Source organism: Coenobita brevimanus, chromosome 70 (assembly GCF_032717465.1).
Source record: "Coenobita brevimanus isolate Jiangsu-jjx chromosome 70, ASM3271746v2, whole genome shotgun sequence".
Lineage (NCBI taxonomy): Eukaryota > Metazoa > Arthropoda > Malacostraca > Decapoda > Coenobitidae > Coenobita > Coenobita brevimanus.
Window position 1 is genome coordinate 24,023,127 of NC_137023.1, and position 15,816 is coordinate 24,038,942.

Sequence of the window (15,816 nt, forward strand, 5' to 3'; positions counted from 1 at the left end):
ATGTTAACAAGCAGAGAAATACTAGATAGACTGAGGATTATATAGGAAACTGCTACAGTGAAGCACCATGCCTGTGGAAATTCTTAGGATGTAGCAAATTGAGTGGGGCTCATAGAGATACTCTTGCATGTAATTATCGTAGGTTGTTATAGTTTACAGGAAGTTAAAGAAAAAGAGGACTGCCTAATCTTCCTTCCTTTCGTATTTATTCTTCAAAATCATATCTTCTTTACGGCAGGAATAATGTATTTTTCTGACAGGAATAACAGGGCAAGATGAACACTAAATCTTCCCCATCTTCCCCTTCATTCATGCCAAAAGAAATCTGATTTGCAGTAAGGAAATGATCGTGTGTTTGTTTGTGGTTCTGGCCCTTGTCCTACAGCTCCCCGTGTTGCATCACCAGTCACTTGGTCGGTATTCTTACTGGCAAGAAAGGAAGCCCGTGATGCACTAGTTGGCAAATCCAGCTAACAAGTAGCAGAAACAGATTTCGATCTTTGGGTTTGTCAGACTCTTGGATAAACTTATTTCTCCATGTCCCTATTCATCCAGCAGTACTACTGGGGACCCGAATACATGGTTGCGAGTTGTATTCCAGAAGAAGGTTAAGGCTTAGGAAAAAAATGGTAACTGCCTTTCCTCTTTGTTGGCACAGGAGACTTCGTAGCACCTCTTCTGTACCGACTTATATTAACCAGGATATTTCATGCTATACATTATCATACTAATCTTATCGACACTTTTTTTTTAAATTATACTGCCAGACAGTATTACTCAGATTGATGGTGACGGAGAGGGATGCCTTCACGTGGTGGCACTAATATACCTTGGTGGCTTCACTGGCCGGTGATACAAGCATCCCTCAACTCTCTCCATATCCCGTAAAATAGGGGATCGTATTCTGCAAGAAGACAGCATCGCCTGCAGTCTGCTGGGTTCATATTTCAGATGAACCTACTACTACTATAACTACTTCTCGGCTCACAGTAACTTTTCGAAATGGACAGATGAGTTGCAGGTTTCTCTGGTCTTTTCAATACAAGACTTATGCTCTGACCTTAATCATCTAACGATTACACGAAGACAACAGAAATAAGACAGCCGACTGAAAGTGGATAATGTCACCATATTATATATCACCATTATGCCGGAAATCGAACCCGGGACTTTCAGGTGAGGGCCAGGCAGTAATTCACTACCCCACGACCAGGTTAAAGTTATTTCACATTGTCACAGTCTTATAACCAATGTCCCTCTGCCCCCACTGTAGGCCTGAAGAGGATGAGTTAACCCTTGGCACTCGGGCAGGTAGATGTTTTTAATCTATCCCAAGCACTTACGGCAAGTAGTGGATTGCTGCCTGGTTCTCATCTGAGAGTCCCGGGTTTGAATCCCGGCATAATGATGATACACTGGATGAATTTTTCTGCGTAAAGTACAGATTTCTCTCTTCATCCTGACTTGCCGTAAGCGCTTGGGATAGATTAACAGCATCTACTCTACTTGCTCGAGCACCAGCTGGTTATCTCATCCTCTTCATGCCCACAGTGGGGACGGAGGGACATTGGTTACAAGATGATGACAATGGGTGATAACTTTTACCTGGTCGTGGCGTAAAGATTGCTGCCTTACTCTCATCCGTGAGTCCCGGTTCGGTTCCGGCGTACGGTAATGGTGATCTACTGGATTATTTTTGCTGTGTAAAGTACAGGTTTCTCTCTTCACTCTTAACCCTAGAACACTCTGGAATGCATAAAATAGTTCACTACTATGACGTTTATTTGGTATTATTTTCCTGCCGCCATACGATTATGTACATCTTAGGAAACACTGGCCTTATTGATGGATTTATGATGGGTACATCGAGTCCTCCCTGTTTGAAAAATCCCCTCTTTGGCTAAATGTATTTGTTCGGAGATCAAGAGGTCAGCGAGGTTAAGTATTTTTAAGATCTTATGACACTCTCAGCTGAATAAAATTGTTTGGTAATAGTTGGAACAGACTACTAAACTTTTCCCCATCATGAGAGTGGGTAAAATGTTATGTGTAGAATATTTAACTGGGAAAGATGGTATGAAATCTGAAGAGGGAATATGAGCCTCTATTTTCGCCTCGTATACTGGCCTCATGCTCGCGTCGGCTGAGTATCTTTGGCATCCACTTTGCATTTATATTACTGGTTTCAGAGTAAGCTCACTCTCACAGTCCCTGGGCTCATTTTCACTTTAAATGTCTTCTTTTAGTTCAAGTTTATGGTAATATCTCATCGCTCATTTCAACACCCCATCCTCTCCTAACTTCTATACACTTTTTGAGGATCCCTCTCAGTCAAGGTTACTCCATTATGACGACGACTTCTGTCATATACTTGCCTAAATTAGACTATTTTATGCGGCTTTGGGAAGACTCCTCATAGTGAAGGGCTAATACTGACTAACTGTCTGAACGAATGCAAAGAATCAACAGAATTTGGTGTTATCAAGGATCTTAACCAAGCTGCAGAATGATCAGGCCACCAGAGCGGTTTAGTGTTATTACAAATCATTTTCATACTTGTGTTCTTTCACCTCAACTTTAATGCTGGTTTCGTTGGGAAGGATATGATAGCAGTATGGGTGAGGACAAACATATAAACGGGTATTATAAACAAGTAATAATATCAGGTAATATGAGTACAGGAAAGTGCGTTAATCCGGTGGCAGGTCTTGTCATGGTTGTGTTGGTTTGTCAGTGACGTCAGACAGCTATACGAGGTCTGTCCAAAAAGAAAACGAGCTTTTAAAACATCGAATCAACGAGCCAGCATAGTCTGCTAGCGACGGGAGTGCTGTGTAGCAGCGATTTTGAGCTTTGGTCTAACACTAGCCGCATCATGCTACGTCAGTCATCGAGGGGTACGTTCACTTGATTGAACGTGTGTTTAGTGCACTTTGCAATTTGTTGCAAGTTGAAGAATGGAGGATATTGAAAAGCAACGTGTTTGCTTGACAGTGTTTCAAACTGGAAACAACTTTTACGGAGACTTTTCAAATGTTGCAACAGGCTAATGATGAGGATTTTTTGAGCCCTACACAATGTCATGAGTGGTTCAAGCTCTTCATCAGCAGACGACGATCACGCTGAGAAAGTGCATGCTGTGATCCATTAAAATCGTCGCCTGAAGATTCCGAAGTAACCATCTGTAGAAGCTGGGGTCACACGATGAACCGAAAAACTGAAGATGCATCCTTTGCCATAAAACTGTGCCACGTCTGCTGACAGATGGGGAATAATAGAACAGTGTCACAGTCATTCAAGATTGTTCTAGTGCTGGTGAAAACATTCAGAAAATGCCATAACAGGTGATGAAATGTGGGTGTACGGCTACAATATCGAAACAAAAACACAGTCATCGCAGTGGGTCGAAACATCGTTACCATGACACACACACACACACACACACACACACACACACACACACACACACACACACACACACACACACACACACACACACACACACACACACACACACACACACACACATACACATACACACACACATACACACACATATCTATATGTGAGGAGTACTGTAGACTAGCACCAGTCGAGCAGGGCAGTACACCCAAGGTGGATGGATAGCTGATGAGACGGAGAGCTGGAGCTCTCATTTCATCAGCCCTCGGGACTAGTTCCTGACCATTCCCCCTTTGCTCAACATTTTCAGTGTTTCAGTTACACCGAGAGTAGGCCAGCATGCTCTCCAGTACAAGTTTCTCTAACTGTCAACACAATCTACATGCACAGTACACACTACACTACCTATTTCAAAAAAAAATTAAATAAATAAAATGGCGACAACTAATGATGCCTTGGAGTCCCCAGGCGGGGGGTCCATAAATGCCCCCACGATCCGCCCATCTCTCGGTGATGACTCTTTATCCCTGGGACCACTGTCTGACTCACTTCTTCATTTCTGCAACATTTGCGATCTTTCCTCTAACTTTCTCTCTGTTGAACATCACCTCTCCTCCTCTAAACCTCACCTGCTTTTCTTAACAGAGACAGCTGTCTGGGGCAACTGACAGCAAGCCCTTTTCTGTATCCTCCTACTTTCCCTATACTCATTTCAAAGCCACAGGTGGCTGTTGTGTATATGTACACAACGACCTATCTTGCCCTCGTGTTCCTGAACTTGATTCTTCTGAATTCTTTACTCTCTGGCTTCGGCTCTCCTGTCATTCTCTGACTAAATATATCTGCACTGTTTACTTATCTCCTAATTCTACTATCAAAAATTCTTTGACTGTCTTACCTCTACGATGGAACATATTCTATCCATTTCTCCTTTCTCTGAAATCTCCATTCTAGGAGATTTGGCTCTCCTCTCCTTTCACTGATCCACCTGGTGAACATGCCTACATCTTTTCTATCCTTTATGACCTACAGCAACTTGAACAGCACCCTTCCCGTATCCCTGACCGCCTTGGAGAGAGCTCCAACGTACTTGACCTCTTCCTTACAACTAATCGTTATGCATACACTGCTAACCTTTTCTCTCCATTGGGCTCCTCCGATCATAACCTTATTACCTTAACCTGTCCTATCGCTCTGGTACGGCCTGTGGATCTTCCAAGGAAACATGATCTATGGCACTTTGGAGCTGCGGATTGGGAGGCCCTTAGGCAATACTTCTTTGATTTTCCTTGGAATGATTATTGCTTCCATGGCTGGGAGCCATCTGAGTGTGCCTTGCGCATTACGAAGGTTATTCTCTCGTACATGGAAGCATACATTCCTTTCTCATATCCTTTGACTAATGCAAGAAAGCCTTGGTTTAATCACGCTTGTTCTAATGCTGTCCGCAACAAGGAGAGGGCCTATAAAAGGTATCGGAGCCAACCAACCCCTGAATCACCTCATTTTTATGTTTCCGCCTGGAATAGTGCTAAGTCTGTTCTTCGCTCTGCTAAAAATAATTTCATCCATACTAAATGCTTTCAACTCTCTAACTCGAAATCTTCCCGATCCATCTGGCACTTTGCCAAAAACTTTTCTAACAACTTTTCCTTATCCTTCCCTCGTCTTTTCTACTCCGATTGCTCTGTAGCTATTTTTTCTACTGATAAAGCAGATCTCTTCGCTCAGACTTTCTCCTCCAATTCCACCTTAGACGATTCCGGTGCTGTTCCTCCATCACTTCCCTCCTCTGACTTCCTCATGGCTGACATTAAAATGTCTTCAGCTGATGTATTTTCTGCCTTCACTGGCGTCAATATTTACAAGGCATATGGGCCTGATGGAGTCCCTCCTGTTATCTCAAGAACTGTGCTTATGTGCTTATACCCTGGCCAGGTAAACTCTTTCGCCTTTGTCTTTCAACTTGTACCTTTCCTACTTGCTGGAAGTTTGCTCTCATTCAGCCAGTCTCAAAGAAGGGTGACCATACCCAACCCCCTAACTATCGTCCAACTGTGTCTCAAAAGTTTTCGAGTCTATTCTTAACAAAAAAAATTTTAAAGCACCTTTCCTATCACAACCTTCTTTCTGATCACCAGTATGGGTTCCTATCCACTTGTATGCTGATGATTCCACCTTTCACCTTTCCATTCGGTTTCCACAACATCCATCTCAGCAGTTACTTCAACAAACAAAGGATGGAGTATGGCACGTGTAATGTCTGACTTGGCTCGTATCTCTGACTGGGGTAAAAATAATCTTGTTGTTTTGAATGCATCAAAGACTCAGTTTTTACATCTATCAAAACGTTAAAATCTTCCACAGGAGTACCCATTAAAGCTTGATAATCTCCAGCTCAATCCTGCATCATCCTTGAACATGCTTGGATTTTCATTCAATTGGACTTTTCTTGGAAAGATCATATTGCATCTCTTGTAAAATCTGCTTCTAAGGGATTAGGTGTGCTAAGCCGACTCCGTGCCTTCTTTACCCCTGCATAGTTGTTGACATTATACACGGGTTTTATTCTCCCCTGTTTAGAGTACAACTCTCATGTGTGGGGAGGCCTCCCACATACAGCTTTTCGCAATAGCGTGAAGTCAAAGGCTTTTCGTCTCATCAACTCTCCTCCTCATTACTGGCTCCCTTCAACCTCTGTCTCTTCGCCGCACTGTTGCCTCTTTATCTGTTTTCTATCGCTACTTCAATGGTCACTGCTCCTCTGAACTGTCTGCTTGCATCCCTCCACCTCTACGACGAGTGTGTAGCACCCGTCTACCAACAAATTCTCATCCCTTTTCTGAACAACTCTAATGCAAGAGTTAACCGTTACTCCCAGTCTTTCATTTATGCAACAGGTCAACTCTGGAACTGTCTCCCTCTGTCTGTATTTTCCACTTCCTATGATCTCCAGTCTCTCAAACGCAGTGTGGCCAGGCATCTCGAAACGAACTGATCTCGAACTTGGCTCTCTTTTTTTTTTTTTTTTTCTTGGAAGGAAATGTTTTGCGGGCTCAGCCTTTGGTTCCTTCTTCCTCGCATTAAAAAAAAAAAAAAAATTACTTGGACGTCCTGAAGCGTTTGAGGGAGGCAGTGCTAACAAATGAATAGGCCTGAGGCGTGGACAAACTATGCCTGGATGCTTCATCATGACAATGCACCTGCTCACGCTTCGCTCCTTATCCATGACTTATTGGTAAAGCACGAGATGACTATCTTACCCCCAGCCGCTCTTCCCTCTGGTTGTGGCCCCTGCGGATTTTTTTTTTTTTTCCCAAAAGTTGATATCAACCTTAAAAGGTTGCCAGACTGAGACGATAGAAGAGACAACAGAAAATTCGCCACTAGAACTGAGCATCATCCATGAAAACGTGTTCCAGGACGCGTTCCAGAACTGAAAAATACTTTGGGAAAGTTGAATGAGTAGTGAAGGGGAGTGTTTTGAAGGAGATAAGTCTGATCAAGATGTATGGAAAACAGTTAAATTGTTTTATGAAAAGTTCGTGTCGTACGCTGTGGCAGTATCAGATAGCAAATGATTTACTTTCATAACAGTACTGTATATGCGTGTTGATCCGTTAGAGCCGAAGACAAAGTCTCGTATGATCCTCTCTGTGCACAGCAGATCTGTGTGTGTGTGTGTGTGTGTGTGTGTGTGTGTGTTTTGACCTCAGATTATGGGACTACTTATTAGACTATGTGATCCCTTCAGCGGGGGATATTTAAGTACTTTTTCTTCCTTTGACAAAAAGAGAAATAACTTGCTCTTCTTTTCGCTTTTCCCTACTTTCTTCCTTCCAACCTACTTGCCTTCCTATCTATTATACCTCCCTGCCTACCTTCCATACCTACCTCCCCGCTACTTCCTTATCAATCTTCCTGCCTACCTTCCTTCCTGCCTATCTACTCACATATATATCTACCTACCCTCCCGACACCCTACATGTCTCTCTGCCGACCTTCCTTCTTACCCCCCTACCTATCCCCTTGCCTCTCAACCTACCTCCCTACCTCTCTCTCTGCCTACCTAGCTACCTCCCCACCTACTTCTTTGTCTTCCTCCATCACAAGGTGAGGTAGCGACACAGGTAATTTTTTTTTTTTTTCAGTTTGCTAGTTTTCATGGACTTAAATCAGAATTGCGATGTGGTCATTAATTACAGGATTTTGAAAGCCTTTTCTAATTATACCAATTGATACCTATTCTCATGTAAATAAAGACTTCTACTCCATGGTTCCGGATATTTTTCTTATGTTTTGCTTGTAGTCTTGCTTTGCTCTGAGTATGTCGACCTTTTCGGCGGGGAGGGCACAGGGAAAGGATTCATCGTCAAAATCGGTCCATAATTGCGGCTTCTAGAGCGTGGACAAACGAATGAACAGACAGAGAAAGCTCCCAACCCGATTTAGCCTCACTATTGCCCACATACATATTCGGGAATATGGACACTGGCGATAGCGTAGATGTGACAGTCAACTGTTGTCCAAAAGCATTCGAGATCTATCCCTGGTTGGGGTAGGATATAATGTATGAATACAGTTTTCGCTTAAACTGTTTACCGATCTTCCACGAAACCCACCAGCCAATACATCAATGAAACCCCTTGCCATACTCAATTTTTTCCACCTGATGATCCAATTTCGTGAATGTGGCACCCGCGCACTCCTGCCGCGTGATTGGTTGGCTTCAATTTGGTACTTGAAGTATCATATTTAAAAAAAAACAATTGTACCTTATAATCCAATTCTCATAAATGCTGTTTTCCATTGTCATTGAACTGTACAAACAGACATGAAACGAGTATGTATCTGTGCTTCACCCAATCAAACAGTGAATTTCAGGAAGTTGATTTTGAACTGAAATAATTATTATTGTAAAAGGTACAGAGTTGTTGCATCTCCCAACATTTTTAAAAAAATAAACGCATTTGGCTGGGAAACTGCAAGTAAAGGGTATCTTAATACTTAGGCACTTGTTACATTAGACAACAGTACCATTCTAAGTAAATTAGCGGTTTTGTCAGTGGTAAAGTGGTGGAAGTGGGGAGGCGAATCAGACAGTCGCTACGGAGGAGGGGGGACACGAGAGACGTCCAGGCGGAAAAAACAAGTTGTCTCATCTCGCAAGCTGTCAGACTTTATTATGGATCACATCTACTCCATTGCTTCGATACCTTCGCCCACATCATCCGTAAGTATATATATATATATATATATATATATATATATATATATATATATATATATATATATATATATATATATATATATATATATATATTTATTTATTTATTAGAGATACAACAACTCTGTACCTTTTACAACAATAATTATTTCAAATCAAAATCAACTTCCTCATTTTCGTTGTCCGTTTGGATGAAGCACAAATACATACTCGTTTCATGTCTGTATAGTACAATGTCAATGCAAAACAGCATTTATGAGAATTGGAATATAAGGTACAATTGTTTTTTGTAAATATGATACTTCCGGTATGAAATTGAAACCAACCAACCACGCGACAGGAGTTCGCAGGTGCCACATTCACCAAAGTGGATCATCAGCTGGAAAAAAATTGAGTATAGTAACATCACAGTAATTCTAAATGCGCCAATCCTACCATGAATTTATTAAAGATGATGGGTATTAGTCCCAAAACGGTTACATGTGGAGGTGTGGGACATGTAGAAGTGCTGTTTGGTCTCAAGGAGTGAGCTGTGTAATCCATGTCCAAGGTCGGATAAAAATTAAATGCCGTTCAATAGGAGATAAACTACTTGGCCGTTAATTTATCTCTGGTCAGCAATATATAATAATCTTTCTATCATTTGTTATAAGTTCTGACATGCTGAAAATTGTTAAATATGTTCCAAACGTTTTCTTTGAAAAGAAAATACTGCTACAACCATTAGCACGGAGTGTGATCACATCTGAATATGTCTGTAATGAATTAACTGCAGTAGGTTTACATCCCGCTTACCAGCCATGCCTGTCCATTATATACGTACACTTTAAGACCAATCAGTTAGGTGCAAATGCATAGGGTGAATTTCCTTTAACTGGCATAAAAATAGTATTATTGATTTTGGTAGCTCTAGCCGGCAGTCTCTCCCCAATTTTTGTGAGAAATAGCAGGGTTAGCGGCGTGGCAGAGGGACAGCCTGGATTGTTTACTCCGCTTGTGGTAGCTATGTACACACCCATAGGGACAAACATTTACATAGGATATTTCCACCAGGGTTAGCAAGCTGTACCAGGGGCATGCCAGCGGGACCCTTCCTCTTAAAACTCATCCGTCCTCTACAAATATTGATTGGAAACGGTCGATCCAAAGGAATTTTCTGCAAAAAGCAGTGCATATTACTGTATTCCATCAGTACGGTGACATTCTTTATCTGTCTCTGTATCTATCTTCCATCAACAGCGTAGGACCACAGGCTAGGCCACTTAGTCCAGATATTTAAGAAAAGACCATTTGCTCCTCTTTGAGTGGCGTTATGTACGCAGTGAACCCTAAACGTCAATAGGATGTAAAGCCTTATGGACCACTTCTATCTGGAATGCCTTAACCCACCAAAACACCAGGCGTCCATCTGCTTACATGAATACCACCTAAGATAATTAGTTGTTTCCTGCGTGACGAGAAACCATTTTACTTTTCATTACTGCACTAGTTCAAGTGCGTGAAAGGTGGTGTCCCCTTGCTGGTAGGATAATGTTCATATTTGCCTGTCTATCTGTCTATCTATCCATCCATCTATCTATCTTTGTATCCCGGGCGTCCCAGCAAAAGGAAACATAAGAAGAGTAAACGACAATTAAGGAAACTCCATGTAATAATGCTATAGCAACATGTGTTCAATTATGAACCGTTTGGGAGATAAAATTACTGTTGACCTAGTGGCTGAATGAGGGAAACAATAATGACATTGGTACCATAATTGAGATTTTGCTCTATAACGGTTGAGAATTGAAACTGTGGTGATATCGTATTTTTTTTCTTTTGGGATCTCCTCATTTATCTTGTGCTACCGCAACAATATATATATATATATATATATATATATATATATATATATATATATATATATACATATATATAGATAGATAGATAGATAAAATCATCTCTCCATCTCCTGTCTGGCCTTTTTCTGCTACGCTTACAATCTCTTGGTGTCCAGTCAGTCAGCCTCTTGCTCCATCGGTTATCACTTAATTTTGCTATATGGCCTTCCCACCTCCATTTCTCTTCTCTTATAACTTCTATGGTATCTTTTACTTTACTCTGCTCTCTCACCCAAGTTGATATTTTCCTGTCTATTAAAGATATTCCCAACTTTGACCTTTCCATTGCTCTCTGAGAACGGATTAATTTATTATCCATTGATTTTGTCAGTTTCCAGGTCTCACAACCATACATCATAGCTGGAATTATGCATTTGTTATATACTTTTCGTTTCATACAAACTGGCAAGCTACTTTTCATAATGTCTCAATGTTTACCGAAAGCTTTCCATCCAATTGTGATGCGTCTTTTTATTTCGCTATCATGATCTTTCGTTAATTTTAGTATATGTCCCAAGAAGTTGTTGTCACAAGTTGGTGTGATCGTATATTTAAATAAACTCGTGACATTCAACTTTGGTGGGAAACCGTGAATTCTAGTGGAATCCCAGTATGTATCACTCAGTCAACCGCCACGTATTCACCCGATCGGGAGTGTTTTCAGAACCATTTTTCACTGTTTCATAAGTGATTGTTCTTGTGTGCAACATTAGCACCTCCGCTGAGTGATTTATTATAGGCGTGTATCACTCACACTAAATTCGTTAGCCGTTAGCAAGTGCATCCGCTCTTGCCTCTCTCTTTCTCACAATTTGAACTCAGTCAGGATTTCAGCGTCATGGAAGCAGGTTCGACTGAGCCCAGTGTGGAGCAGTGTCGCCGTTGCCCAGCGAGTTCCTGAATTCCCACCTAGTGTGAATCGGCGAGAGGTTTAGCGTGTGCAGCGTCCTTCCTCAGCAACGACGCACAGTCATTGACTTAGCCCACTCTCTGACCAGTATTTCTTTTTGTATTTTCCTAGACTTAAGAGTTATCTTTTGAATGAGCGAGTGAGTGTGTTCTCCTTATTTTGAATTCATTTTGAACATGTAACATAAATTTAACTCATTGTAATTAATAAATTCACAGTTCTTTTTCGTAAGCTTAATGTAAACTCGTTTTTTATTTCTCCACATTAAGCTTATTGTAGCTGCAGCTCCTAGTTTGCATAAACGCTTTGCATTATTCATAACTGGTACTTAGGCCAGTCCTTTTTATTAACTTAAATCTGTTGTGCAACCAGGAGTTAATGCACTAGCAAGAACCTGTTTATCATTCATAGCATTAGTTATTGACTGTCAGGGGTGGAGTCACTTTCTCGTGAGGCTAGCAGTACTAACAAACAGCACTTGTGAGTAATTAGTCTTTGCTGTGTACTGTTGAGAAAGTTTATAAATTCTTGTCCTTAGAGAATTGGCGATGTAAGCCGACATAAAATAATCATTGCTTGATTTTCACAAGTCAATTCTTTGTCCTGTTCTCAAGTATTATTGAATATTATTCTTTAATATTGTATACATTCAAAAACCCTGTGACATCTGGCAACCTCGACAGGATATTAACTCCTAGATCTAAAGTTATTCACGAGATAATACTCACTCACTCATACTTAGGTATTTATCATTAAAATCTATAGGCACTATCTTACTGGTGATTATTGATTCAGTTCTGTTAATTTTATGTAATAGTTTTCACAGTCAGTTTGTTTAATTTTCTTTCCTTACCAGTTTAATTAGATAAAACTGGTCACCACTAACCTGTGCCTATATTCTGTATTCTTGATTATTGGCATCTTTCTCTGCAAAATTGCAGTCAGTACTGAGTTGCTAGTTCACTTACATTGAGTTAGCATCATGGCTGCCAACGTCTATGTACAGGAAGTTAGAGATATGTGGCTTAGCGACCCGAAAAAATTCAAAATCATGTCCTCTCATGGTTTAATTATGAGCAACAACGTGAGAAAGATGCTCGTGAAGAACACGAAAGAGAACATGAACACGAGCAAAAACAATGTGAGGAACGTGAGAGAGAACGTCAACACGAGCAAAAACAACGTGAACTCGAGTTAGAACAAGAGCGAGAACAATGCAAATACGAGTGAGAACAACATGAGAGAGAACGTCAACTCGAGTTAGAGCAACGAGAGAGAGAACGTGAATACGAACGAGAACAACGAGAACATGAACGTGCTGAGCGAGAAGCATGCAAAAAACATGAACTTGAAGTGCTGAAGCTCAAGCGAGATTCCTTGGTTTCAGACACATCTGGTGCAGCTGGCCCAAACTCCACGAGCACTATCCCTGCACATGTTCTGGCGACCCCACACATCAAGCTTCCCCCATACAAAGAAGGCGAGCGAATCGAGCTATACATAACTCGTTTTGAAGACATGGCTCAACTGTACCAGCTGGATGATGCAGCTAAGCTGCTTCAGTTTCTTAGCCTGTTTGAGGGCCCTGCCCTCGATATTCTCCACAGAATTCGTGGAGACAATCTCATGTATGAGATGATGAAGGCCGCATTCCTCAAAGCGTACAATCTCACAGTTGACGACGCCAAGAGTCAGTTCATGAGGGCGCGTTTACAGGAAAAGAGACTGCCGTTCAGTTTCTTGACCGGCTTACTGCTTACTTAGATGAGTGGATGGAGAAAGATGAAACCCCTTCCAAGCGTGAGAGGATAATTGACCTTATGCTGCGCACGCAGCTAGAAAAGTCATGGCCTACTGAACTTATGGCTCAGCTTAAGATCTGCCAGGTAAGAGATGCCAGCCAAATGGTGAAGAAGGCTGATGCATTCTTCACTGCATACGGGTATCAAACTAACAAGCAGCATACCTGGAACAGGAAAGCTGATAAATCTGGGAAACCATCTCAGACTGAACCCCAGCAACAAGGCCGTTCTCAGAATAATGGCCAAGGCCCAAAACCGCAGAGGAATGACCAGGGGCAAAACACCCAGAAACCTGAGTGGAAGGGGTACAACAGGTACCCTAACCAGCAGCAGTATCACCCACACAATCGACCGACAGGACAAATCTTTTCAGCACCAGCCCCAGTGTATCGGAGGCAGGAGGCGAACGCAGCTTTCATTCCTCAGCAGCAGCACGGTGGTCATGTCTCTACTAGTATGGGTACTCCCCCACAGTTCTCTAGTCCCACAGCGACAGTGAACACTCTGCCACAGGAAGTCAATGCTCCATCTCCCCCGACAGTGAGTACGACCCCTCAAGTATCTAATTCTCAGGGCACCATGTTTGCCTCATCATTTATTCAGCAGCCTAATCAGTGGCTGGTTGCTTCCTCCACAGGCCCTCCCACAGGTGACAGTGCCTTCCTCGTTCAGCCAGGATTTGTGGGAGACATTCCTGTGAACGTCCTGAGAGACAATGGGTCCTCAGGTTGCTCTGTCAGGCAGAGTCTAGTTCGGCCTGAGGAGTACACAGGTCGACTGATCCAAGCTAACCTTATTGATGGATCAGTGAGATTGTTCCCTGAGGCACGTATCCAGATGGCATCTCCATTTTACTGGTACGACAGTCGCAGTTGTCGTGCCAGAACCTTTATTTGACCTGATCATAGGCAATATTCCCGGTGGCAAGCATAGTTGCACCGAAGATGACGCTACTCAGACTTCGGGTACAGTAACACGAGCCATGGCTGAGGCTCCGAACTGTGTCACCCCGGTGACCATTGAATCGCCGCAAGATCTGATGTGTGGCCAAGTTATTGTTCAAGAACAACACTCTGACCTGACACTTGCTGCCGTGCGAAAGAAACAAAAGGGTAGAGTGATAAAGTATTCACAGGGAGGTCAAGCCAAGTTCCTTCGTAACCAAGGATGGCTGTACCGTGAGTCACGAACACCCCAGGGCGAAGTTCGACTGCAGTTTGTCGTTCCCACTAAGTACCACCAAGCAGTGTTAGAATGGGGTCATTGTTCAGCCTCAGGAGGTCACATGGGTAAAAGGAAAACCCAGGGCCATATCCGTGCTGACTTTTTCTGGCCAGGGATGGGACAAGATATAGATAGTTTTGTGCGTTCCTGCAATGTGTGTCCACGTACCACTAAACAGGGACATGTCCTTCCTGTGCCGTTTGAACCCACACCCATAATCTCTGAAGCAGTTGAGAGACAGGGCAGTGGTGAAGTGGGTGTAGACCTGACGTCTCGCCCGTTGGCCCCACAGGACGCGGTACGTCCAGGGCCTGTACATACATATGTACCGTAAGTTAAGCGGGAAGTTCGAGAACCCCGCAGAGACAGTCCGAGGCTGTGTATGAATTACCTTGTGGAACGTCTCGAGCTGTGGGCCTCTCTGAGGATTCCCGGAGAATACACATTATCCACATGAGTGTTCACACCCACTGTGGGTGTTAAAACGTGACCTGCCCAAGATTGCGTAGTGATTCTCAGCTTCCTGTCATTAATTGTAAGTGTAGTGTTAGGTTAACCAGTAAACTGCTTGTTCTAAGAAATTTGTAAATTCAAGAACTGGCACATTTCCTGGTTAATAAGCGTTAACCAGTAAACTACAAGGGTTCTGAGAGATTTGTAAATCCAAAGACTACGTTTCCTGGTTAATAATAACATAAGTACTGATTGCTATGCAAAGAGAGAGAGAGAGAAATGACACTTTTGATGCTCCACCTTGATTGTTTTTCCAGGTGCAGCTGGCGGGTGCAGCATTGTCGAGCAGTTCAGCTTATCGTCCCCGACGCATGCTGCTGCCTCTTGTCTTCTGCCTCGTCATCATCATTTACAATTGATTTGCATTGTGTAATCTTACACGTAGGTACAGTTACACCACAACTGTCACACCTACACTGTGTAATACATACATCACCCTGCATAACAATTAGTTGTTAATGTAAATGTAGCGAACGTTTTGCTCAGTTTGACCTGAGTACAGGAGGACTCCTAGCTCAGACTTTGTCGGGTGTGGAGGTCTGGCCGATTTCTCTCGAGCTTTGAACTCTGGTTCATTTACTCGTGGCGATTTTCGTCCGTTTTCCTCGTTTTTTTTGCCTGTTTAGACTTAGTCTCTGGCATTGAGGAATAATTTTTGCTGCTTTCCAGGTTTTTTCTTGGACTTAGTCTCCGTTTGCCTGGGTGTGAGTGGGAGTGTGTGTGTGTTTGTGACTGTTTTTTTTTTTTTTTTTTTTTTTTTTTTTTGCCTGCCATTAGTGTCCCTCACCGTAGTACGACGCCGAACCCTGAAGGGGTGCCGTTAGGGCACTTCCATGAAGGGGGGTCTTTAGGGCCTGG

The 15,816-nt window shown here is 42.5% G+C and overlaps 1 pseudogene; it reads left to right on the forward strand.

Moving 5' to 3' along the window:
- LOC145406403 (hemicentin-2-like) overlaps positions 1–15,816 on the forward strand; it is a 664,782-nt pseudogene that overhangs the window by 380,048 nt on the left and 268,918 nt on the right.